The sequence below is a fragment of the Lepus europaeus genome, chromosome 4, assembly GCF_033115175.1.
Source record: "Lepus europaeus isolate LE1 chromosome 4, mLepTim1.pri, whole genome shotgun sequence".
In the NCBI taxonomy this organism is placed as follows: Eukaryota; Metazoa; Chordata; class Mammalia; order Lagomorpha; family Leporidae; genus Lepus; species Lepus europaeus.
In genome coordinates, this window is record NC_084830.1 from 104,358,902 (window position 1) to 104,383,606 (window position 24,705).

Consider the following 24,705-nt stretch of genomic DNA (forward strand, 5'->3'; position numbering starts at 1 on the left):
TCTCCTGGTCTCCCATGGGGTGCAGGGCCCAAGCACCTGGGCCATCCTCCACTGCATTCCCTGGCCACAGCAGAGAGCTGGCCTGGAAGAGGAGCAACCGGGACAGAATCCGGCGCCTCGACCGGGACTAGAACCCGGTGTGCCGGCACTGCAAGGCGGAGGATTAGCCTATTGAGCCGCAGTGCCAGCCGCCACTGACTTTAAAATGGTTACTTTGGGGCAGGTATTTGGCATAATGGTTAAGAACCAATTGGGACGCCAGCATCCCCTATCAGAATGCCTGTGTTCAAGTCACAGCTCTGCTCCAGACTCTAGCTTCCTGCTAAAGTACAGCCTGGAAGATGATGGCTTAAATCCTTGGGTCCCTGCCATCCACATGAGAGACTGAGATAGAGTTCCTACCTTTGACCTGGCCCAACCTCGAATGTTACAGCCATTTGGGGAGTGAACTAACAATGGAAAATACTGATTGATCTTTCTCTCTGTCAAATAAATAAAAATAAATCTTTTTTTAAAAGTATTTCCCAAGATACCTGTTTTTTCCTTTTTTGTAAAGATGGATTGACTGATTTGAAAAGCAAAGTTACAGAGAGGGACAGACAGACAGACAGATCTCCCATCAGCTGGTTCACTAACTAATGGCAACGACCACTGGGGCTGGATGAGGCCGAAGCTAGGGGCATGAAACTCCATCTGGGTCTCCCACATGGGTATCGTGGGTCCAAGCATTTGGGCCATCTTCCACTCTCACCCAGACAAATTAACAGGGATCTAGATCTGAAGTGGAGCAGCTGGGACTTGAACTGGTACACATATGGGAAGCCCACATCAAAGGTAGTAGCTTAAACTGTTGTGCTACAACACTGGCCCCCCCAGTGTAACTTTTTTTTTAAATCAAACAATCATTTCTGGTAAGAGAAACTGAAAGAACATTTCATTAAATCACAGTTACATTTACAATAAGGTTTTTTTAGGAAATTAAGTCCTCATACTAGACAGAAGTTACACTGGGTTTGAAGTAGTAGCTAAATGTACAGATGACACTTGCCTTTCTGTTCAAGTATTTATATTTTGTTAACATTTATTGATTTATTTGAAAAGCACAATGACAGACAGAGAGGGAAAGATAGATAAAAAGATCTTCCATCAGCTGGTTTACTCCCCAAATGACCACAATGGGCAGGTTAGGTCCAGGCAGTCCGAAGTCAGAAGCCAGAACTCTATTCAGATTTCCCACATGGGTATCAGGGGCCCAAGTACTTGGGCCATCTTCTGCTGCCTTCCCAGGCTCATTAGCAGGAAGCTGGACCAGAACTAGAGAAGGCAAGACGTGAACAATGCTAGCATTGCAAATGGTGACTTTTACAGCAAATTTACATGCAGACTTAAGAGAAACAAAGTATCAAATTTCCACTCTAATTTTATCCTTCATTTATGTACAAGACAAAAATCTACTAAAAACACATATATAATGAATATTGTTCCTAGTCTTCTGCAACACCGGATTCAGCAGAGAAGAGAGCAAATGCTTTGAAAGCAGATGGCTCTGGATGGAATACCACACCATTTCTTGGGCAACCATTTAAATCCCTCTAAGCTTCAATTTCCTAATGGGTAAACCTGAAATACTGACTCTGCCTAACAACTCACATGGGGTGTTCTGAGGATTAAATGAGGTAACACTTATTAAGTAAGCGCTTAGTGCAGACTCTGGCTGCTCAGCATATGGCACCCAATATATGCTAACTATGATAATTAATGACAGCAGCAAATACCAACAACATGCCATGCACTGTACTAATAAATTTTAAAAAGTTTTTAGATTAAGAAATGGAGCAAATACAGGAAGAGAATCTGATCTCAAATAGAGACCTGTCCAACTTCAAAGCCCACATCCATTCTGCCATCAATCCTAAAATGTCTATATAAGGTAATTCAATCATCTTTATCACTCTTCCCAGAGGGAGAATCAACAAAATTACTTCATGTTTCCTATATAAAAAAAACCTCTGGGGGCTGGCACTGTGGCGCAGTGGGTTAAAGGCCCAGTCTGCAGTGCCGGCATCCCACATGGATGCCGGTTCAAGTCCCAGCTGCTCCTCTTCCAAACCAGCTCTCTGCTATGGCCTGGGGAAGCAGAAGACGACAGCCCAACTGCTTGGGCCCCTGCACCCCTGTGGAAGACCTCGAAGAAGCTCCTGGCTTCAGATAGGCTCAGCTCTGACTGTTGCAGTCATTTGGGGAGTGAACCAGAGAAGGATGGAAGACCTCTCTCTCTCTCTGGCTCAACCTCTCTCTACATGTAACTCTTTCAAACAAATAAATATAAATTAAAAAAAAAAAAAAAAAAAAAAAAAAAAAAACTCTGGGACCAGCATTGTGGCATAGCAGGTAAAGCCGCTGCCTGCAGTGCCGGCATCCCACATGGGCACCAGTTCGAGTCCCGTTGTTCCACTTCTGATCCAGCTCTCTGCTATGGCCTGGGAAAGCAGTAGAAGATGGCCCAAGTGTTTGGGCCCCTGCACCCACATGAGAGACCCAGAAGAAACTACTGGCTCCTGGCTTTAGATCAGTGAACCTCCGACTACTGTAGCAAATTGGAGAATGAACCAGCGGATGGAAGACCTCTCTCTCCCTCTCCCTCTCCTTCTCTCTGTAACTCTTTCAAATAAATAAATAAATCTTTAAATAAATAAAAAATAAAATCTCTTAAAGTTACATACAATACTAATCAAAGTTATTATTTTAGAAAACAAAGCTGGGGCCAGCACAGTGGCTTAGCGGGTAAAGCTGCTGCCTGAAGTGCGGCATCCCATTTGGGCGCCAGTTCGAGTCCCAGCTGCTCCATTTCCAATCCAGCTCTCTGCTATGGCCTGGGAAAGCAGTAGAAGATGGCCTAAGTCCTTGGGCCTCTGCACCCACACAAGAGACCCAGAGGAGGCTCCTGGCTCCAGATCAGCCAAGTTCCGGCCATTGCAGCCAACTGGGGAGTAAACCAGCAAATGGAAGACCTCTCCTCCTCTCTGCCTCTCCTACTCTCTCGGTGTAACTCTGACAAGGGAGGAAGGGAGGAAGGGAGGAAGGGAGGAAGGGAGGAAGGGAGGAAGGGAGGAAGGGAGGCTATCAATTTTAGAAAACTCTACCAACGGAAAAAGGAAGACCTTTCTCTCTCTCTCTCTCTCTCTCTCTCTCATTGTCTAACTCTGCCTGTCCAAAAAAAAATTTTTTTAGAAAACTCTGATTTTGCAAAGACCCTTATGATTCAGCTTAATGGAGTTTAATTAATCTATGCTTTCTCACAGACAGTAGCAGCCAAAGTAAACAGGAACAGGTTAACATTAAACACAAAAATGGAAGTTCACAATAAAAATAAGAGATAGGGGGGTCAGCATTGTGGTATAGTGAATTAAGCCACTGCTTGTGATGCTGGCATATCATATCAGAGTGCCTATTCAATTCCCAGCTGCTCTGCTTCCAATCCAGCTTCCCACTAATGCATCTGAAAAGGCAGAGGATGATGCCCTTGGGCCCCTGCCACCCTCATGAGACCTGGATGCAGCTCCTGGCTCCAGCCTAGCCCTAGGTATTGTGGCCATTTGTGGAATTAACCAGTGGATAGAAGATATCTCTGACTTTCTCCCTTTCTCTGTTGTTCTGCCTGTTTTGTTTGTTTGTTTTGAAAGGATGAGTTAGAGGCAGGGGGTGGGGGGGTTGGGGGGGGTGGGTGTGAGAGACAGAGTATGAGAGGCCTTCCATCTGCTGGTTCACTCCCCAAATGGCCACAACAGTCAGAGCTGGGCCAGGCCAAAGTCAGGAAGCAGGAGCTTCTTCCAGATATCCCACATGGGTGCAGGGGCCCAAGCATTTGAGCCACCCTCCACTGCTTTCCCAGGCGCATCAGAAGTGGGACAGCTAGGACTCAAACCGGTACTCATGGGATGCTGGCACTGCAGACAGTGGCTTAACCCATTATGCCAAAGCGCTAGCCCTTGTTCTGCCTTTCAAAAACTATTTTAAAATAATAGAGAAAAATGTAATTTTCATCATTTAAACAGAAACTGGGATACTACAGAAAAAGGCACAGACCTTGCTCCCCTGTTTTAATGTCATCCATTCCTGACCCACTCTCCCAGTCTATATACACATTTTCTAAGAATTTTGGCTATTCATTTCTCATTTATTTGAAGGCAGAGTTTTGGCTATTCATTTCTCATTTATTTGAATGCAGAGAGACAAACACCAATATCCCATCTGCTGGTTCGTTCCCTGAATGCACTCAATAGCCTGACCTGGGCCGGGTTGAAGTCAGAAGTTTTCTGCCTTGTCTCAACTACTATTCCTATCTTACCATTGCCTACACAGAACACAAACACAAACAATAACTGAGGGGTGGGCACTTGATGCAGCATCTAAGATGCTGCTTAGGCTGCCCACGTCCCATTCAGGACTGGGTTCAAGTCTTGACAATGGCTCCTAATTCCAACTTCCTAGTAATGTATACTATGTGAGGCAGCAGACAATGGCTTAAGCAGTTGAGTCCCTGCCAACCACACGAGGGACCCAGACTGAGTTGCTGGCTCCTGGCTTCAGTCTGACCCATCCCCTATTTGAGGACATTTAGGGAATAAATCAGCAAATGAGATCTCTCTCTGCCTTCCAAATAAGCAAAATAAACAAAAATTTTAAAAAACAAATAACCACAAGATAAGCTAATATGAACTGTCCCAGTTAGAGTTAACAATTTCCCAAACACAAAATTAAAAGAGTCCTCTTAACTAAAGTCCAGTGACAGAGAAGAAGCTCCTGGCTCCTGCTTCAGATTGGCGCAGCTCCAGCTGTTGCGGCCATTTGGGGAGTGAACCCATGGAGGGAAAACCTCTCTGTCTCTTCCTCTCACTGTCTGTAGCTTTACCTCTCAAATAAATAAATAAAATCTTTTAAAAAACTGTATAATTGGGATGGACATTTGGTCCAGTGGGTAAGACTCCCACATCCATGTCACAGTGCATAGGTTCAATTCCCAGACTTGGGTCCTGATTCCAGCTTTCTTTTAAACGCAGAGACTGGGAGGCAGCCATGATCTGTCAAGGAGCTGAGTCCCTGAACATGCACATGTCCCTGGAGTCAGCCTGCCCAGCCCAGCATTTCAGGTCATGTGGGAAGTGAACCAAAAGCTCTTTCTATATCTCCTCTCTCTTCCTCTCTAATGAATCAGTAAATTTTAAAGACATTAGTTTTTTTAATTTGTAATTATATAAATAACATATTCAGTTTAGATATTATAAGATTTTTATTAGCCAGCGCCGTGGCTCAGTAGGCTAATCCTCCGCCTTGCGGCGCCAGCACACCGGGTTCTAGTCCCGGTTGGGGCGCCAGATTCTGTCCCGGTTGCCCGTCTTCCAGGCCAGCTCTCTGCTGTGGCCAGGGAGTGCAGTGGAGGATGGCCCAAGTGCTTGGGCCCTGCACCCCATGGGAGACCAGGAGAAGCACCTGGCTCCTGCCATCGGAACAGCGCAGTGCGCTGGCCGCAGTGCACCTACCGCAGCAGCCATTGGAGGGTGAACCAATGGCAAAGGAAAACCTTTCTCTCTGTCTCCCTCTACTGTCCACTCTGCCTGTCAAAAAATATATATTTTTTTTTTTATTTAAAAGGTTAACTGGTGGCAAGGACCCAATACATTAGCAGGAAACTGGATCAGAAGCAGAGTAGCTGGGACTTGAACTGCCACTCTAAGATGGGATGCCAGCAGTGCAAGCAGCAGCTTCATCCACTGTACCACAATGCCAGCCCCACAGTTTGATTTTTAAAAGTTTACATTTGTGGCCAACACTGTGGTGTAGCCCCATGGCATAGCCATATGGGCGCCAGTTCGAGACCCAGCTGCTCCACTTCTGATCAAGCTCTCTACTATGGCCTGAGAAAGCAGTGGAAAATGGCCCAAGTCCTTGGGTCCCTGCACCCATGTGGGAGACCCAAAGGAGGCTCCCGGCTTTGGATTGAACAGCTCCGGCCGTTGTGGCCAATTGGGGAGTGAACCAGTAGATGGAAGACCTCTCTCTCTCTCTCTCTCTGCCTCTCCTTCTCTGTGTGTGTAACTCTGACTTTCAAGTAAATACATCTTAAAAAATAAATAAACAAGCCGGCGCCGTGGCTCAACACGCTAATCCTCTGCCTTGCAGCGCCAGCACACCGGGTTGTAGTCCCGGTTGGGGCGCCGGATTCTGTCCCGGTTGCCCCTCTTCCAGGCCAGCTCTCTGCTGTGGCCAAGGAGTGCAGTGGAGGATGGCCCAAGTGATTGGGCCCTGCACCCCATGGGAGACCAGGAGAAGCACCTGGCTCCTGCCATCGGATCAGCGCAGTACGCCGGCCGCAGAGCGCCAGCCCGCGGTGGCCATTGGAGGGTGAACCAATGGCAGAGGAAGACCTTTCTCTCTGTCTCTCTCTCTCACTGTCCGTTCTGCATGTCAAAAAATAAAAATAATAATAATAAAATAAATAAATAAAAGTTCACATTTTAGGGTCGTACTGTATGTAGTACAGCAGGTTAAGCTATTGCCCACAATGCAGACATCCCATATGGACAACAGTTCAAGTCTGTCTGCTCCATTTCCAATCCAGCTCTCTGCTATGGCCTGGGAAAGCAGCAGAAGATGGCCTAAGTGCTTGGGCCCCTGCACCGGTGTGAGAGACCTGGAAAATGCTCCTGGCTTCAGATCAGTCCAGCTCTGGCTGTTGCGGCCATTTGAGGAGTGAACCAAAGGATGAACCTCTCTCTCTCTCTCCCTCTTTGTAACTCAAATAATCTCTCAAATAAATAAATAAATAAATCTTTGTTAACAAAACTGTATGATCCCACTTATTTGAACTACCCAGAATAGTCAAATTCATAGAAAGTAGAATGGTAGTTTCTCACAGTTTGGGGATGGGAAGTTGCTTCACTGGTACAGCTTTAAGTTTTGCAATATGGAGAGCTCTAGAAGTGGATGCACAAAAATGTGCATGTAATTAACACAATCAAACTGCTCACCTAGAAATGGTTAAGAGGGTAAATTTTCTGTCATAGGTACTTGACCATAATTTAAAATAACAGTAGATATAGTCCCTTGGGACTGGGGCTGGGGCTGGGGAGTAGTAGGTTGACTCCTCCTGTGCACAGGCATCCCATATCACATTCCATATTGGCACCAGTTTGTGTCCCAGCTGCTCCTCTTCCAATCCAGCTGTTTACAGACTGGGAGAGCAATGGAAGATGGCCCAAGTGCTGGGTTCCCTGCACCCACATGGGAGTCCAGGAAGAAGCTCCTGGCTCCTGGATTCAGATCGGCCCAGCTCTGGACATTGCAGTCATTTGGGGAGTGACCCAGCAGATGAAAGACCTCTCTCTCTGTAACTCTGCCTCTCAAAATAATAAATAAAATCTTTTAAAACAAACAAAAAAGACCCTCCCTTGAAATAGGTACACTCAGATATTAGGTGTATAAACATATACTCTTTTAGTGGGAAATCTGACAATATTTTTCAAAATTATACAGGTATTTAATTTTTAAAAAAAAGATGTATTTATTTATTATTAGAAAGGCAGAATGACAGCAAGAGAAGGAAAGACAAAGAGACAGAGATTTTTCATCGGCTGATACACTCCCCAAATGGCTGCATCAGCCAGGTCTGGGCCAGGATGAAGCTAGGAGCCAGGAATTTCATCTGGGTCTCCCACCTGGGTGGCAAGGGTTCTAGCACTTGGCCCATCTTCTACTATCTTCCCAGGAGCATTAGCAGGAAGCTAGATTGGAAGAAGAGTAGCCAGGGCTTAAACGGGCACAATAAGGGAACTTGTATTGCAAGTGGAGGTTTAACCTGTTGCACCACGACATTGGCCCCACAATTCCATTCCACAGATGTATTTGCATGCATTCAAAATCACTGATATGTATAACAATTCACTTTCAGAACGTGTGGATGGAAAATATCTGTACAGAAAAAAAAGGTGCTTGAAGTTGTTCATGGAAAATTCACAGTATCTTCTAATTCCATCTTCCTGTGAAATTTCAAGTACAAACCCCCTTGTACTATCCAAGTATTACAAAAGAACAAGAAGGGCTGGTGTTATAGTGTAGTGGGTAAAGCTGCCACCTGTGATGCTGGCATCCCATATGGACACTGGTTCAAGTCCAGCTGTTCAACTTTTTAAAATTTTATTATTTTAGAAATAGAGTTATAGACAGTGAAAGGGAGAGACAGAGAGAAAGATCTTCCATTCACTGGTTCACTCCCCATGTGGCCGCAATGGCCGGAGCTGCACCGATCCAAAACCAGGAGCCAGGAGCCAAAAGCCAGGAACTTCTTCTGGGTCTCCCACACAGATGCAGGGACCCAACCGTCTGGGCCATTTGCCACTGCTTTCCCAGGCCATAGCAGAGAGCTGGATCAGAAGAAATGCAGCCAGGACTAGAACCAGTGGCCATGGGATGCCAGCACCACAGGCAGGGATTAACCTGCTGAGCCACAGTACTGGCCCTAGCTGCTCCACTTCTGATCCAGGTCCACACTAATGCACCTGGGAAACCAGCAGAGGATGGCTCCTGGCTTTAGGCTCCAGTCTGGCCCAGCCCTGGTTGTTAAGGCCATTTGGAGACTAATACAGCAGAGAAGACCACTCTTTGTCTCTCTTTCTCTAGTTCTGCCTTTCAAATAAATAAAATAAATCTTTAAAAAAAACTAATAATGAGAAAGCTATGTTCTAAAAGGGAAAGATTTCAACATATACTATTAAATAAAGAGGGAGGGGGAACAGCATTGTGGTATAGTAGGTTAAGCCTGCTCCTGGCTTCAGCCCAGCCTAGCCCAGCTGCTGAGGCCATTTGGGGAGTGAACCAGCGGATGGAAAAATCTCTTCCTTTCTCCCTCTCTCAAATAAATAAGTAAATCTTTTTTTAAGAGATGAAAAGGGAAGATAAAGTGTACAATCGTCCACCTTTGACATTGAAAAGGTGGTAAGAGAGGACATATGGCTGGGTGGGGCGAAGTGAGAAGACACAGCACAAAGGTTGTTTCACCAGTATTACATTACTGAATCATCTACCTACACAAAGATTCATTTCAGAAGAAAAACAAAGGTCCATTGGTTCAGTTTAAAAGCAAAACTGGTTATTTTATATACCTAATCTTTCTTCTTTAATTAAAACTTTGTTTCTTTGTGGGTGATTCTGGTGACCAGCTCTCTACAAGACTCCCAATGACGAAAACCCCCAATGATGCTAACCTCATGCCCTCAGTCCCTTGTGTACTTTCCTTATCTGGTTTATGTCAACAATCAAATACTTTATAAAAAGGTACTGCAGGGGCTGGTGCTGTGGCTCAGTGGGTTAACGCCCTAGCCTGAAGTGCCAGCATCCCATATGGGTGCCAGTTTGAGACCTGGCTGCTCCTCTTCCGATCCAGCTCTCTGCTGTGGCCTGGGAAAGCAGTAGAAGATGGCCCAAGTCCTTGAGCCCCTGCACCCATGTGGAAGCCTTGGAAGAAGCTCCTAGCTTCGGACTGGCGCAGTTCCACCCGTTGCGGCCAACTGGGGAGTGAACCATCGGATGGAAGACCTCTCTCTCTCTTCTCTCTCTCTCTCTCATGCCTCTCCTCTCTCTGTGTAATTCTGACTTTCAAATAAATAAATCTTAAAAAAAAAAAAAAAAAAAAGGTACTGCATCTTTCTGCTCTGTCCCTTTATCTTTAAGTACTCACTCTCAGGGAAGTTGACCATCATACTACAAGTAGCCCTATGAAGAGGCTCAGGCTGGAAGGAACACAGGCCTCCTACAAACAGCCAGCACCCACATGAGTGTGCCATTGTGGACAGGAGACTACAGCCTTTTGATGACTGCAGCCCTGGCTGACATCTTTTTTTTTTTTTTTTTTTTTTTTTTTTTGACAGGCAGAGTGGATAGAGAGAGAGAGAGACAGAGAGAGAGAGAGAGAGAGAGAGAGACAAAGGTCTTCCTTTTTGCTGTTGGTTCACCCTCCAATGGCCGCTGCGGTAGGCGCATCGCACTGATCCGAAGCCAGGAGCCAGGTGCTTCTCCTGCTCTCCCATGCGGGTGCAGGGCACAAGGACTTGGGCCATCCTCCACTGCCTTCCCGGGCCATAGCAGAGAGCTGGCCTGGAAGAGGGGCAACCGGGATAGAATCTGGCGCCGCAATCGGGACTAGAACCCAAGGCGGAGGATTAGCCTGTTAAGCCACAGCACTGGCCCCTGGCTGACATCTTGACTGCAATCTCAAGAGGCACTCAGAGCTCCGAGCACCCAAAGCCACTCCCTGATTCTTAATCCTGCCTGAGATAAAGAATGTTCATTCTATAAAGCTGTTAAATTCAGGACTAATTGGTTAGGCAAAATAGATAACTAAATACAGTGGCCAACATTCCAGACATAGCTCTAAAAACTTATATTCTCAAAAAAGGATATTAAAGAAACTATAAATATTACAAATGTAGTACTGTATATTAAAATAAAATCCCTATTAAATAAATAAGATTGCAGAAGAATTTCTTCAGATTCTTATGAATCTATAAGGTTGGCTTATCACAGATTGATAAAAGATATTTCTGCCTAATAAGATAATATCAATATAACATTAAAATCCAAATAGATCAGGAAAGAGTATACAAAGGTCATAGGAAAAAATACGGTTAACAAGCAGAATCATGTCAAACAATTTAACTGTACTAATTAAAAGCAACCCTGGGCTGGCACCGTGGCTTGGCAACAACACTGGCATCCCATACTGAAGTACTGGTTCCCGGCCCAGCTGCTCAACTTCAGTCCAGCTTCCTGCTAATATACTTGGAAATGCAACAATAAGATGGCCCAAGTGCTACATCGCTAAGAAGCGATGCCACCCATATCAGAGACCAGGATGGTGTTCCTGGCTCCCAGGCTTTGGCCTGGACCAGACATGGCTCTTGCTGCCATTTGGACAGTGAACCAGCAGATAGAAGATTTCTGTCCATCCCTATTTGTCATTAGGCCTCATTAATGCTTTCAGAGTTGTGGTGCAAATGCTAGACTCATACACTATTTACAACTGTGTAATGTGGTACAATCCTTTTGGAAAACCATCCACATAGAGGTATCTCAAGAATCAAAGCACCAACACAGTAACATCTGTTTAAAAAGTACTTTAAGAGGGACTGGCGCCATGGCTCACTTGGTTAATCCTCTGCCTGTGGCACCAGCATCCCATATGGGCACCGGGTTCTAGTCCCGATTGCTCCTCTTCCAGTCCAGCTCTCTGCTGTGGCCCAGGAAGGCAGTGGAGGATGGCCCAAGTGCTTGGGCCCTACACCTGCATGGGAGACCAGGAGGAAGCACCTGGCTCCTGGCTTTGGATCGGTGCAGCGCACTGGCCATGGCAGCCATTTGGGGTTGATCCAAAGGAAGGAAGACCTTTCTCTCTTTCTCTCTCTCACTGTCTAACTCTGTCAAAAAAAAAAAAAAAAAGTACTTTAGGAGATGGCCATTTGGCACAGGGTTTAAGCTGCCACTTAATACACCTGCATCCTATCAAGTGCTTGGGTTCAAACCCCAGCTCTGCTCTCCATTCCAACTTTCTGTTAATGTGCACCCTGGAAGGCAGCTGGTGATGGCTCAAGTATTAAGGTCACTGACACCATGTAGAAGACTTAGAGGGGCCAGCGCTGTAGTGTAGCGGGTAAACCCACCACCTGCAGTACTGGCATCCCATATGGCTGCCGGTTCTAATCCCGACTGCTCCTCTTCCAGTACAGCTCTCTGCTGTGGCCTGGGAAAGCAGTAGAAGATGGCCCAAGTCTTTGGGCTCCTAAACCCACGTGGGAGACCCAGAAGAAGCTCCAATTTGGGGAATGAATCAGCAGATGGAAGACCTCTCTGCCTCTGCCTCTCTGTAACTCTGCCTCTCGAATACATAAAATCTTTTTTTAAAAAAATAACAAATAGGAGGCCAGAGCTGCAGCACAGCGGATAACACTGCCGCCTGCAGTGCCAGCATCCCATATATTTGCCGGTTCAAATCCCGGCTGCTCCACTTCTGATCCAGCTCCATGCTAAGGCCTGGGGAAGCAGCAGAAGATGGCTCAAGTCCTTGGGCTCCTGCACCCATGAGGGAGACCCAGAAGAAGCTCCTGGCTTTGGATAGGTGCAGCTCCGGCTATTGTGGCCACTTGGAGAGTGAACCGGAGAAGGAAGACCTCTCTGTCTGTCTTTGCCTCTCCTCCTTTCTGTAACTCTGCCTTTTTAAATATGTTAACCTTTAAAAAATAGAAGTAAATAAATATAGAAAACTAGATAGAGTCCCTGGTTCTTAGCTTCAGCCTCGTGCAGCCCTCAGATGTTAGAGGTATGTGGGGAATAAAATAGCATATGGAAGATGTTTGCCATAATCTGTGCCTCCTTTTAAAATAAAATGAAAATAAAATAAATAAATAAGATTGAATGCATTTTCTAGTGAGCCAACTGCAATGCTAAAGAAATGTCTTTGGTATATACAACTATAAATTGTTGATTTAAAAATAAAAGGAGGGCAGGGCCAGCATTGTGGCATAGCAGGTTAAGCCACTGCCTATAGTGCTGGCATCCCATATGAGTACCAGTTCAAGTCCCAGATGCTCCATTTCAGATCTGGCTCCCTGCTAATGCACCTGGGAAAGCAGCAGCAGACATCCCAAGTGTTTGGGGCCCTGCCACCTACGTGGGGACCCAGAGTTCCAGGATCCTAGCTTCAGCCTGGCCCAGCCCTGACCATTGTGGCCATTTGGGGAGTGAACTATCAGATGGAACATGTCTCTGTCTCTGTCTCTCTCTCGCTCTCTCTCTCCAATTCTGCCTTCCAAATAAATGATTCTCTAAAAAATTTAAAAATCAATAAAAGAAGGGGCCAGCAAGATGGTACATATAGCAGGTTAAGCTGCTGCTTGATGAGCCAGCATTCTATATTGGAGCTCCACTCCCCATCCAGCTCCCTGCTAACACACCTGGGAAAGCAGTGGAAGAGAGGGTCCAAGCACTCATGGGAGACTCAGATGGAGTTAATGGCTCCTGGTTTCCGGTGTGGCCTAGCCCCAGCCATTTTGGCCATTTAGAGAATTAACCTGTGGATGGAAAATCTGTCTGTCTTTCTCTCTCTCTCTGCCTTTCAAATAAATACATCTAAAAAAAAAAGTTTTAGAGAACTGGCTTGGGATATAAAATTCTAATTACAATTAGCATACTATTACTGGGTATAGACAGAACTTCTACATTGCCTTCTTTCACCAGGGAACCCTAAAAGCACTAATTACAGGATCAAGAGAAATTAGAGATGACACAGGGAATACATCCTCATAAGATACAAAGAAAGACTACCTTCCAACCCTTCCTGGTATAAGAGGGGATATCATATAACCAGTAATTATTTTTAATTCAATCTAATGTGTAAATACAATGTCCCTCTTCCAAAAACACTTTTTATCCTTCCAGCAATCTTTAAAAGAGTACTATGAAGTTTTATATAAGGTCACTGGAGATGTCAAAAGAACTTTAGAAGCCTTAATAAAGTAATTTCACCTAATAACAGCCACAAACACTAAGATCTATTCCAATTTATTTAAGGGCAAATCACATGTGTTCCCTAAAATAAATAATGGTTCCCTAAAAATTATCTAAAAAATGGAAACAATATATTTTTTAAATATTTTAAAATCATGATTTGTACACAGTCATTAAGAGAAAGGCAAAACAGGACAGGTGTTTGGCCTGCTGGTTAAGCCACTAGTTAGGATGCTTGTTCACATCCAATTATGGATCCAGCTCCTGATTCCAGCTTCCTGCTAATTCACACACTGAGAGGCAACAAGCAACAGCTCAACTGGTTGGATCCCTGCCACCCATGTGGACTGAGTTCCTGGTTCCCAGCTTTATCCTGGCCCAGCTCTGGCTATTTCAATCAAGTGCTTGGGTCCCTGTACCCACGTAGGAGACCTAGAGGAAGCTCCTGGCTCCTGGCTTCGGATCAGTGCAGCTCCAGTCGTTGAGGCCATCTGGGGAATGAACCAGAGGATGGAAGACCTCTCTCTCTCTCTCTGCCTTTCCTTCTCTCTCTGTGCAACTCTGACTTTCATATAAATAAATATTTAACAAAGAAAAAAAAATTGTGCACCCTTAGAGACAGCAGGTTATGGTGATCCAGGCAGGAAACCTGGATGGAGTTCACAACTCTAGGTTTTGGCCTGGCCCAGCCCTGGCTGTTTGAAGGGCATGAACCAGCAGATGGAACCTCTCCTTCAAATAAATTTTTAAAAGGAAAAAAATAGATAATATGAATATATAAATAACTCTCAAAACTCAACAATAATTTTTTAAAAATCAAATAATCCAATTACAAAATGGGCTAAGACAAAATAAAGGGGCCAGCACTATGGCGTAGTATGTTAAGCCTCCGTCTCCCATATGGGCGCCAGTTCAAGTCCCAGCTGCTCCACTTCCAATCCAGCTCCCTGCTAATGCACCTGGAAAAGAAGCAGAAGACGGCCAAGTGCCTGGGTAACTGCCACCCATGTGAGAGACCCAGAAGAAGCTCCTGGCTTTAGCCTGGCCCAGCCCCAGCTGCTGCAGCTATTGAAGAAGCGAACCAGCAGATAGAAGATCTTTGTCTGTCTGTCCCTCCCTCTCTCCAATTCTGCCTTTCAAGTAAATAAATAAGTCTTTAAAAAAAAATGTAAATGATATAGTGTAGAAAGCAGACTGGTAGACTAAACATGCCACTACCACACAATGCAGCAATTGTTCTGCTGTGCATTTATCCCAGAGAGGTGAAGACTTAGCTCCACAAAAAGTCCTATACATAAATACAGCACTTTGATAATCAAAAGCTACACTCAACCCAGATATTCTATAACAGTCTGAACAGACTGAATAAACTAGGGTATATTCATACCATGGATTAATATTTAATGATAAAAAGGAATAAACTACTGATATACTCAAAAACTTGGAGTACTTTCCAAAGAATTATGCTAAGTGAAAAAAGCCAATCCTAACAGGATACATACTGTATAATTCACTTAAGAAACACTTGTTAAATGACAAGATTTGAGACACAAAGAACATATTAGTAGCTGGCAGAGGTTAGAGAAGGAAGGTTGCCAAGAAGATGGGTGTGGTTATAAATGGGCAACAGAAGAACCAAAGCAGGGAATCTTAAGGTGTTAGAATTTAACTGTGTCCAGTAACCTAACTGTGGATCTACTTAAATATACAGGTGATAAAACATGAAGAACTTAATACCAATCAATACCAGTAAAAGTGGGTACATGTGGACACCCGAAACACGTCCTTATAAAAATACAGGTTTCAGGGCCAGTGATGTGGGGCAGAAGGTTAAGCCACTGCCTGTAATGCCAACATCCTATATTGAGTGCTGCATCCCGTATGGAGTCCCAGCAGCTCTGCTTCCAATCCAACTCCACTGCTAATGCACCTGGGACAACAGAAGAGAGCCCAAACACTTGGGCCCTGCCACCCACATGGGAGACCTAGATAGAGTTCCTAGATCCTGGTTTTAGCCTGCTCCAGCCCTGCCCCAGACAGTGCAGCCATTTATGGACTGAACAAGTAGGTAGAAGATTACTTTCTTTATCTTTTCCTCTGTCATTCTTTCAAGTAAGTAAACGTTTTTTAAAAAGATTTATTTTTTGATAGGCAGAGGTACAGCAAGAGAGGGGGAGATAGAGATATCTTCCAGCTGCTGGTTCACTCCCCAGATGGCCACAACAGCTGGGATTGGGCCAGAAGCCAGGATCATCTTCTGGGTCTCCCAAACGAGTGGCAGGGGCCCAAGAACTTGGACTATCTTCCAATGTTTTCCCAGGACATCAGCAGAGAGCTGGACTAGAAATGGGACAGCAGGACAGCACTGTCACCTGCTAAGCCACAATGCTAGCCCCAGTAAAATAAATCTTTAAAAAAAAAATCAAGATTTGGCCGGCGCCGTGGCTCAACAAGCTAATCCTCTGCCTTGCAGCGCCGGCACACCGGGTTCTAGTCCTGGTTGGGGCGCCGGATTCTGTCCCGGTTGCCCCTCTTCCAGGCCAGCTCTCTGCTGTGGCCCGGGAAGGCAGTGGAGGATGGCCCAAGTGCTTGGGCCCTGCACCTGCATGGGAGACCAGGAGAAGCATCTGGCTCCTGCCTTTGGATCAGCGCGGTGCGCCGGCCGCAGCACGCTGGCCGCAGCAGCCATTGAAGGGTGAACCAACGGCAAAAGGAAGACCTTTCTCTCTGTCTCTCTCTCTCACTGTCCACTCTGCCTGTCAAAAAAAAAAGAATCAAGATTAGCTACATGCTCATATGAAAAGTCCTTAACGTATTAATCAAAAGAAAAAAGTATACACACAGCCGGTGCCACGGCTCACTTGGCTAATCCTCCGCCTGTGGCGCCAGCACCCCAGATTCTAGTCCCAGTAGGGGCGCCGGATTCTGTCCCGGTTCCTCCTCTTCCAGTCCAGCTCTCTGCTGTGGCCCGGGAGTGCAGTGGAGGATGGCCCAAGTCCTTGGGCCCTGCACCTGCATGGGAGATCAAGAGGAAGCACCCGGCTCCTAGCTTCGGATCCGCCCAGCATGCCAGCCACAGCGGCCATTTGAGGAGTGAACCAATGAAAGAAAACCTTTCTCTCTGTCTCTCTCTCTAACTCTGCCTGTCAAAAATAAAAAATAAAAAAGTTTACACACAGAAAATTTCCAATAGAATATTAAGAGTATAAATGAGGGAGCATATAAGGAGTAAAAGTACACAGGCTTCTACATTCCATTTATAAGCTTGAATATTCTAAATTTTTAAAAAATTGTGGTGGGCTGGCACTGCGGCTCAATAGGCTAAGCCTCTGCCTGCAGCGCTGGTAGCCCACGTTCTAGTCCCGGTCGGGACACCGGATTCTGTCCCAGTTGCTCCTCTTCTAGGCTAGCTCTCTGCTGTGGCCAGGGAGTGCAGTGGAGGATGGCCCAAGCCCTTGGGTCCTGCATCCCATGGGAGACCAGGAGAAGCACCTGGCTCCTGGCTTCGGATCAGCACGGTGCACCGGCCACAGCGCACCAGCCACAGTGGCCATTGGGGGGTGAACCAACGGTAAAGGAAGACCTTTCTCTCTGTCTCTCTCTCACACTGTCCACTCTGCCTGTCAAAAAAAAAAAAAAAAAAAAAGTGGGTCCAGAGCTGTAGTGTAGTGAGTTAAGCTGCCAGCTGCAGTGTCAATATTCTATATGGACTCCAGTTCATGTTCCAGCTGCTCCACTTCCCATCCAGCTCCCTGCTAATGCACCTGGAAAAGCAGCAGAAGATGGCCAAATGATTGGGCCCCTGCACTGAGGCTCCCAATTTCTGGCTTTGGGCTGGCCCAGCACAGGCAGTTGCAGTCATCTGGGGAGTGAACCAGAAGGTCGAAGATCTGTCTCTCCCTCCCTAATTCTAATTTCCAAATAACTAAATGAATCTTTAAAATCAACCCCACCACCAGAAAAGGGGCAGGGTCTCCTTTCAATTGGGTCCCCTAAAAATCAAGGGGTAGCAATGAAATAATTAAATTTATGACAGGGGCAGATATCTGATCTAGCCATTAAGATGTTCCATGCGGCCGGCACTGTGGCACAGCAGGTTAAAGCCCTGGCCTGAAGCGCCAGCATCCCATATGGGCTCTGGTTCTAGTTCTGGCTGCTCCTCTTCCGATCCAGCTCTCTGCTGTGGCACGGGAAAGCAGAAGATGGCCCAAGTCCTTGTGCCACTGCACCCACATAGGAGACCTGGAGAAAGCTCCTGGCTCCTGGCTTCAGATCGGTGCAGCTCCAGCCGTTGCAGCCATCTGGGGAGTGAACCAGCAGATGGAAGACCTCTCTCTCTGGCTCTACCTCTCTCTGTAACTCTTTCAAATAAATAAAATAAATATTTAAAAAAATAATAAAAGGGGGCCGGCACCGTGGCACAGTAGGTTAATCTTCCACCTGCGGCACTGGCATCCCATATGAGCGCTGGTTGTATTCCTAGCTGCTCCTCTTCCAATCCAGCTCTCTGCTATGGCCTGAGAAAACAGTAGAAGATGGCCCCAGTCCTTGGGACCCTGTACCCACGTGGGAGATCTGGAGGAAGCTCCTGGTTTCTGGCTTCTGGCTTCGGATTGGCGCAGCTCCGGCTATTGTGGCCATTTGGGGAGTGAATCAACGAAAAGAAGTCGGTTCTCTCTGTCTCTCCCTCTCACTGTCTGTAACTCTACCTCTCAAATAAATAAATAAAATCTTTTAAAAAAAAAATCTCCATGTCTCCTACTGAGTACCTGAATTCAATGCTTCCAGTACTTGACACCAGCTTTCCTGCTAATGCAGAATCTTGGAGGCAGTGGCAATGGCTCACCTAACTGGGTTCCTGTAACCCTTGTAGAAGACCTGAATGGTTTTCCTAGCTCCCTAGCCCTTTGGGAATGAACCTACAGATCAACGCAGTCTCTCAAATAAGTAACTTCTTAAAAGCCACTTGGGGCCGGCGCCGTGGCTCACTAGGCTAATCCTCTGCCTTGCAGCACCGGCACACCGGGTTCTAGTCCCGGTCGGGGCACTGATCCTGTCCCAGTTGCCCCTCTTCCAGGCCAGGGAGTGCAGTGGAGGATGGCCCAAGTCCTTGGGCCCTGCACCCCATGGGAGACCAGGAGAAGCACCTGGCTCCTGCCATCGGATCAGCGCAGTGCGCCGGCCGCAGCGCGCCTACTGCGGCGGCCATTGGAGGGTGAACCAACGGCAAAAGGAAGACCTTTCTCTCTGTCTCTCCCTCACTGTCCACTCTGCCTGCCAAAAAAAAAAAAAAGCCACTTGGAAAAAATAAATAAATAAATAAGCTCTTGGGACTCCCCCATCCCACATCAAAGTATCTGATTTGGAGTCCTGGCTCCACTACCAACTTCAGCTTCCTGCTAATGTATATCCTGGAAGGCAGCAAATTATAGCTCAAGTACTTGGGTCCCTGTCACCCACCTGGGAGAACCACATGGAGTTCTGGGCTCCCAGCCTGGCCCAACCCTGGCTATTGCAGGAATTTAGAGAGTGAATCAAGAGATGGAAGATTTTTGTGTATGTCTGTCTCTCTGTCTTTCAAGTAAACAAACAAAAAAAAGTTGTTTTTAATTACTATGAATCTATGACAAAGGAAAAACAGCAAAAAAGCAACAATGTACTATAGCTATATTACTTAATAGCAGGGGTACAGAAAACTATTGATTCAATTACAAAAATAATTGTGATTACCAAACAATAATAGTATAAATCCCCAATTATTAAACAATGGAAACAATCAACAGCAGTTAATGTCATCTTATCAATCAATGAGAGAGTATGGAAAAATAGAGGGAAGAAAAAACACACTTCTCAAAATTCAAAACATACATATGTTTTCTAACGGTACATATGCCTCTCGGTACACAATAATTGGCCTCACTTACTGAGCACCTACTTCAGGACCTGCACTGTGCTAGCCGCTTCATATTCATTGTGTTGCTACACTCATCCTCAACAAGCCTGCAAGAAAGGTAACCTACGAGGAAGTGGGTGTCTCCAGTGATTAGGGCAGTATACAGAGATCTGTCCAATGCTACAGCCACTATGATTTAATATCTTTAATGGACGTTGAGCATGAAGAGAAAAATGGATGCTTCAGATTTTAGGGAGTTTAAATTAGAAAGTCTTAAACTGAGTTCACAGGGAAATGAAGTCAAAATCTCTGAAGTTTTGAAATTTGCTACATTGACAGCTGACAGTCTATTCATTACCTTCCTCCCTAAAATTTATCTTTTTCAATTATAACAACATTGTTCATTCATTTAATCAATAAACAGGTATGCAAAACAACAAGGCATCATGGTACACAATGATAAGATAAATGGATGAACCAGACGAGGAAAATAAAAGCAAAGCCAGGGGAGAATGTGGAGCAAAAGGGAGCAGGCGTCTGACCCAGGGCCATGTAGCCCACATCGCACACTGAGTGTCTGGGTTCAATTCTCAGCTCTAGCACCTCAATGTAGACTTTGCAAAAAAGAGATGATGGCTCAGTAACTGGGTCCCTGACACCCACATGGAAAACCTAGATTGAATTCCTGACTCCTGTCTTCAGCTCCCAGGGCCGTAAAGGAGGTGTGGAGTGAATCTGTGGATGGAAAAACTATCCAAGTCTCTCACTCTTTCTCTGCTTGTCTAATTAAACAGTTCAGTTTAGCTAAACCCAGGAGGGTTCACAAAGCATATAGGTTGAGATTTCAAAAGGTCAGGGGATAGGCATTGTGGCATAGCAGGTTAAGCCAATGCTTGAGATGCCTGTATCCCATTATCAGACTGCTATGACTAGCTGGCTCCTCCACTTCTGATTCAGCTTCCTAGTAATACAACTGGAAGGCAGCAGATGATGGCCCACGTACTTGCACCCCTGCTCCCATGTGAGAGACTGGGATGGAGTTCCTGGCTTCGACCTGGCCCAGCCCTGGCTGTCATGGACATTTGGAGAGTGAACCAGCAGATATACAATCTGTGTCTCCCTTTGCTACTCTGCCTATCAAATAAACAAACCTTAAAAAAAAAAAGTCAGAGGCCGGCGCCGCGGCTCAATAGGCTAATCCTCCGCCTAGCGGCGCCGGCACACCGGGTTCTAGTCCCAGTCGGGGCACCGATCCTGTCCCGGTTGCCCCTCTTCCAGGCCAGCTCTCTGCTGTGGCCAGGGAGTGCAGTGGAGGATGGCCCAAGCCCTTGGGCCCTGCACCCCATGGGAGACCAGGATAAACACCTGGCTCCTGCCATCGGATCAGCGCGGTGCGCCGGCCGCAGCGCGCTACCGCGGCGGCCATTGGAGGGTGAACCAACGGCAAAAGGAAGACCTTTCTCTCTGTCTCTGTCTCTCACTGTCCACTCTGCCTGTCAAAAATAAAAACAAACAAACAAACAAACAAACAAACAAAAAGGAAAGGTTCCTATCTAAGAGGAACTGAATTTGGTCTTTGTCAGGAAAATGGGGAGGAGTTTGGCACAAAAGATAAAGCAAAGCAACAGAGAAAGAGATCTTCCATCCATGGCTTCGCTCCTCAAATGCATGCAATAGCCAAGACTGGGCCAGACCAAAACCAGGAGCCCAGAATTCCATCTGGGTACCCACATGGGTGGCAGGGGTCCAAGCACTTAAGCCATCATCTACTGCCTCCCAGGATGCATTAGCAGGAAGCTGAATGGGAAGCAGAAGATCCTGGACTTGAACCAGGGTGCCAATATAGGCTGCAGGTGCCCCAAATGGCAGCTTAACCCACTGTGGCACAATGCCTGCCCCTGAAGAAAAAGCTTTAAGCAACGACCTGATATTTCTCATTTTGGCAACAGGAAGTTATCTTATATTGGATAGGAAGGCAAAAAAAAAAAAAAAAAAAAAAGGAAGACCAGTGACAAAGACCTTGTAAGAAGAATGTGAATGAAGAAAAGGAAAGGCTGACAGAATCTGCACAATTTAGCAACAGCATAAAAATTCCACTCTAGGGGTTGATGTTGCAGGCGCATAGCAGGTTAAACCGCTGCCTGTAATCCTGACATCCCATATGAACATCAGTTTAAGTCCCAGATGCTCCACTTCCGATTCAGCTCCCTGCTAATGTGCCTAGGAAAGCAGATGACCCAAGTATGTATGTATGTATGTATGTATATGTATATATATATATATATATATATATATATATATATATATATATATATTTGGACAGGCAGAGAGAAACAGAGAGAAAGGTCTTCCTTTGCCATTGGTTCACCCTCCAATGGCTGCCGCGGCCAGCGCGCTGTTGCTGACACACCGTGCTGATCCGAAGCCAGGAGCCGGGTGCTTATCCTGGTCTCCCATGCAGGTGCAGGGCCCAAGCACTTGAGTTTTCCTCCACTGCACTTCCTGGCCACAGCAGAGAGCTGGCCTGGAAGAGGGGCAACCGGGACAGAATCCAGCACCTCGACCGGGACTAGAACCCAGTGTGCCGGCACTGCAAGGCAGAGGATTAGCCTAGTGAGCCACGGCACTGGCCAGACCCAAGTATTTTGACCCCTGCTACCCAGGTAGGAGACCCTGATGGAATTCCAGGATACGCTTTGGCCTGGCCCAGCCCTGGATGCTGCAGTCATTTGGGGAATGAAGCAGTGAACAGAAGATCTCTCTCTCTCTGTAACTCTTCCTTTCAAATAAATGAAATCTTAAAAAAAAAAAAGTCAACTCTATACATGAGGGCATATAGACCTATCATTACACCTTTATTTCCTGACAACCCCATTCTACCCAGATTCCTATCAAAAAATTCCTTGCCACTTGGATATGCTATTTCCTCTCACTGGCATGTCTGCTAAAATTATAATCATCTTTGGCCAGTGCCGCAGCTCACTAGGCTAGTCCTCCGCCTGTGGCACTGGTACTCCAGGTTCTAGTCCCGGTTGGGGTGCCGGTTCTTTCCCGGTTGCTCCTCTTCAAGCTCTCTGCTGTGGCCCAGGAAGGCAGTGGAGGATGGCCCAAGTCCTTGGGCGCCTGCACCCGCATGGGAGACCAGGAGGAAGCACCTGGCTCCTGGCTTCAGATCGGCACAGCTCTGGTCATTGTGGTCATTTGGATGGTGAACCAACAGAAGGAAGACCTTTCTCTCTATCTCTCTCTCGCTGTCTAACCCTACCTGTCAAAAAATAATAAATAAAATAAAATAATCATCTGTGGAATTCTTTCTATTTCAGGCATGTCTTTGGGAACACCTACCAACCACATCACTTAGGACTCTGTATGGTCATTGTTCCTACTTGTCTTTGCCACACAGTGAAGTTTCTGAAAAGCACAGCCTCTTTTTGCTTCTACTAGCAGTACCTGGCAGAGGCGGCACTCAAATCTGTTTTAATCACATAAATGAGTAAGTGACTACAAGGTCTCTGGTCTTGAGATAAATAGGATGATGATGTCATCATTAACATAGAAGGAGGCCGGTGCTGCGGCCCAATAGGCTAATCCTCCGCCTGCGGCACCGGCATACCAGGTTCTAGTCCCGGTTGCCCCTCTTCCAGGCCAGCTCTCTGCTGCAGCCCGGGAGTGCAGTGGAGGATGGCCCAAGTGCTTGGGTTCTGCACCCGCATGGGAGACCAGTAGAAGCACCTGGCTCTTGGCTTCGGATCAGTGCGGTGCGCCGGCCACAGCACGCTGGCTGCAGTGCGCCGGCCGTGGCGGCCATTGGAGGGTGAACCAACGGTAAATGGAAGACTTTTCTCTCTGTCTCTCTCTCTCACTGTCCACTCTGCATGTCAAAAAAAAAAAACATAGAAGGAATGTACAGCGGATGGCATTGTGGTGTAGTGGTTGGAGCCACCATCCACAGTGCCAGCATCCCATATTCGAAACCAGTTCGAGTCCTAGCTGTTCCACATCCAATCCAGCTCTCTGCTATGGCCTGGGAAGGTAGAAGACGGCTCAAGTGCTTGGGCCCCTGCACCTGCATGTGGGACCAGAAGGAAACCCCTGTCTCCCGGCTTCAGATCAAGCCTAGCTCCAGCAGTTGTGGCCATTTGGGGAGTAAACCAGTAGATAGAGGATTTCTTTCTCTCTGCCTCTGCCTCTCTGTAACTTTGCCTTTCAAATAAATAGATAAATATTAAAAAAAGATAAATGTATACTTGCCAATAAAAAAGATGGGTTCAAGATGGAAATACTACATTTTAACTGACTATGATATGAGGCAGATGAGCAATTCAATTGGCAATTCAAATTTCTGGGTCTGAAGCTCAGAAATCAGGTCAGAGAAAGAGAACCATTTCACACAGCTACATAGTAAAGTGAATTAATGAAAGCAGAGGAGAGTAAAAAGAAAGAGCAAGACAGGCACTGTGGTGCAGTGAGGTAAGCCACTATTTAGGAAAGACATCTGTATTCCCATATCACAGCGCTTGGTCTGAGTTCCAGTTACTTTGTGCTTCTGATCCAGCTTCTTGCTAATGTGCCTGGGAGACAGTGGATGATGGCCCTAAGTACTTGGGTTCCTGCCACCCACATGTAAGACCCAGACAGAGTTTCCAGCTCCTAGCTTCAGCTTGCTCTAGCCCCTGCTGCGTTGTGGGCATCTGAAGAGTGAATCAGAGGATGAATGATCTGTGTCATTCTGCCTTCCAAATAAACAAATCTTTTTAAAAAACAGAAAGACAGGGTCCAGCACTGTGGCTCATCGGGTTAACACCCTGGCCTGAAGCGCCGGGATCCCTTATGGGTGCTGGTTCAAGACCAGGCTGCTCCACTTCCCATCCAACTCTCTGCTATGGCCTGGGAAAGCAGTAGAAGATGGCCCAGGTCCTTGGGCCCCTGTACCCACACGGGAGATCCGGAAGAAGCTCCTGGCTCCTGGTTTCAGATTGCGCAGCTCTGGCCGTTGCAGCCATCTAGAGAGTGAACCATCGGATGGAAGACTTCACTCTCTCTCTGCATCTCCTCTCTGTAACTCTGACTTTGAAATAAAATAAAATAAATCTTAAAAAAAAAAAAAAAAAAAACAGCATGCAGTCAAAAAAGACTGTTCCGAGGGGTCAATGTTATAGTGCTACAAGTTAAGCCACTGTTTAGGACACCAGCATCCCCAGAGTACCTGGTTCAAGTCACTTCTGACCAAGCTTCCTGCTAATGTATTTGGGAGGAAG

At 46.3% G+C, this 24,705-nt stretch overlaps 1 protein-coding gene across 4 annotated transcripts in view; it reads right to left on the reverse strand.

Moving 5' to 3' along the window:
* The window catches only part of NSD1 (nuclear receptor binding SET domain protein 1), a 156,518-nt gene that overhangs the window by 123,253 nt on the left and 8,560 nt on the right, over positions 1-24,705 (reverse strand). The gene's annotated exons all lie outside the window — the stretch shown is intronic.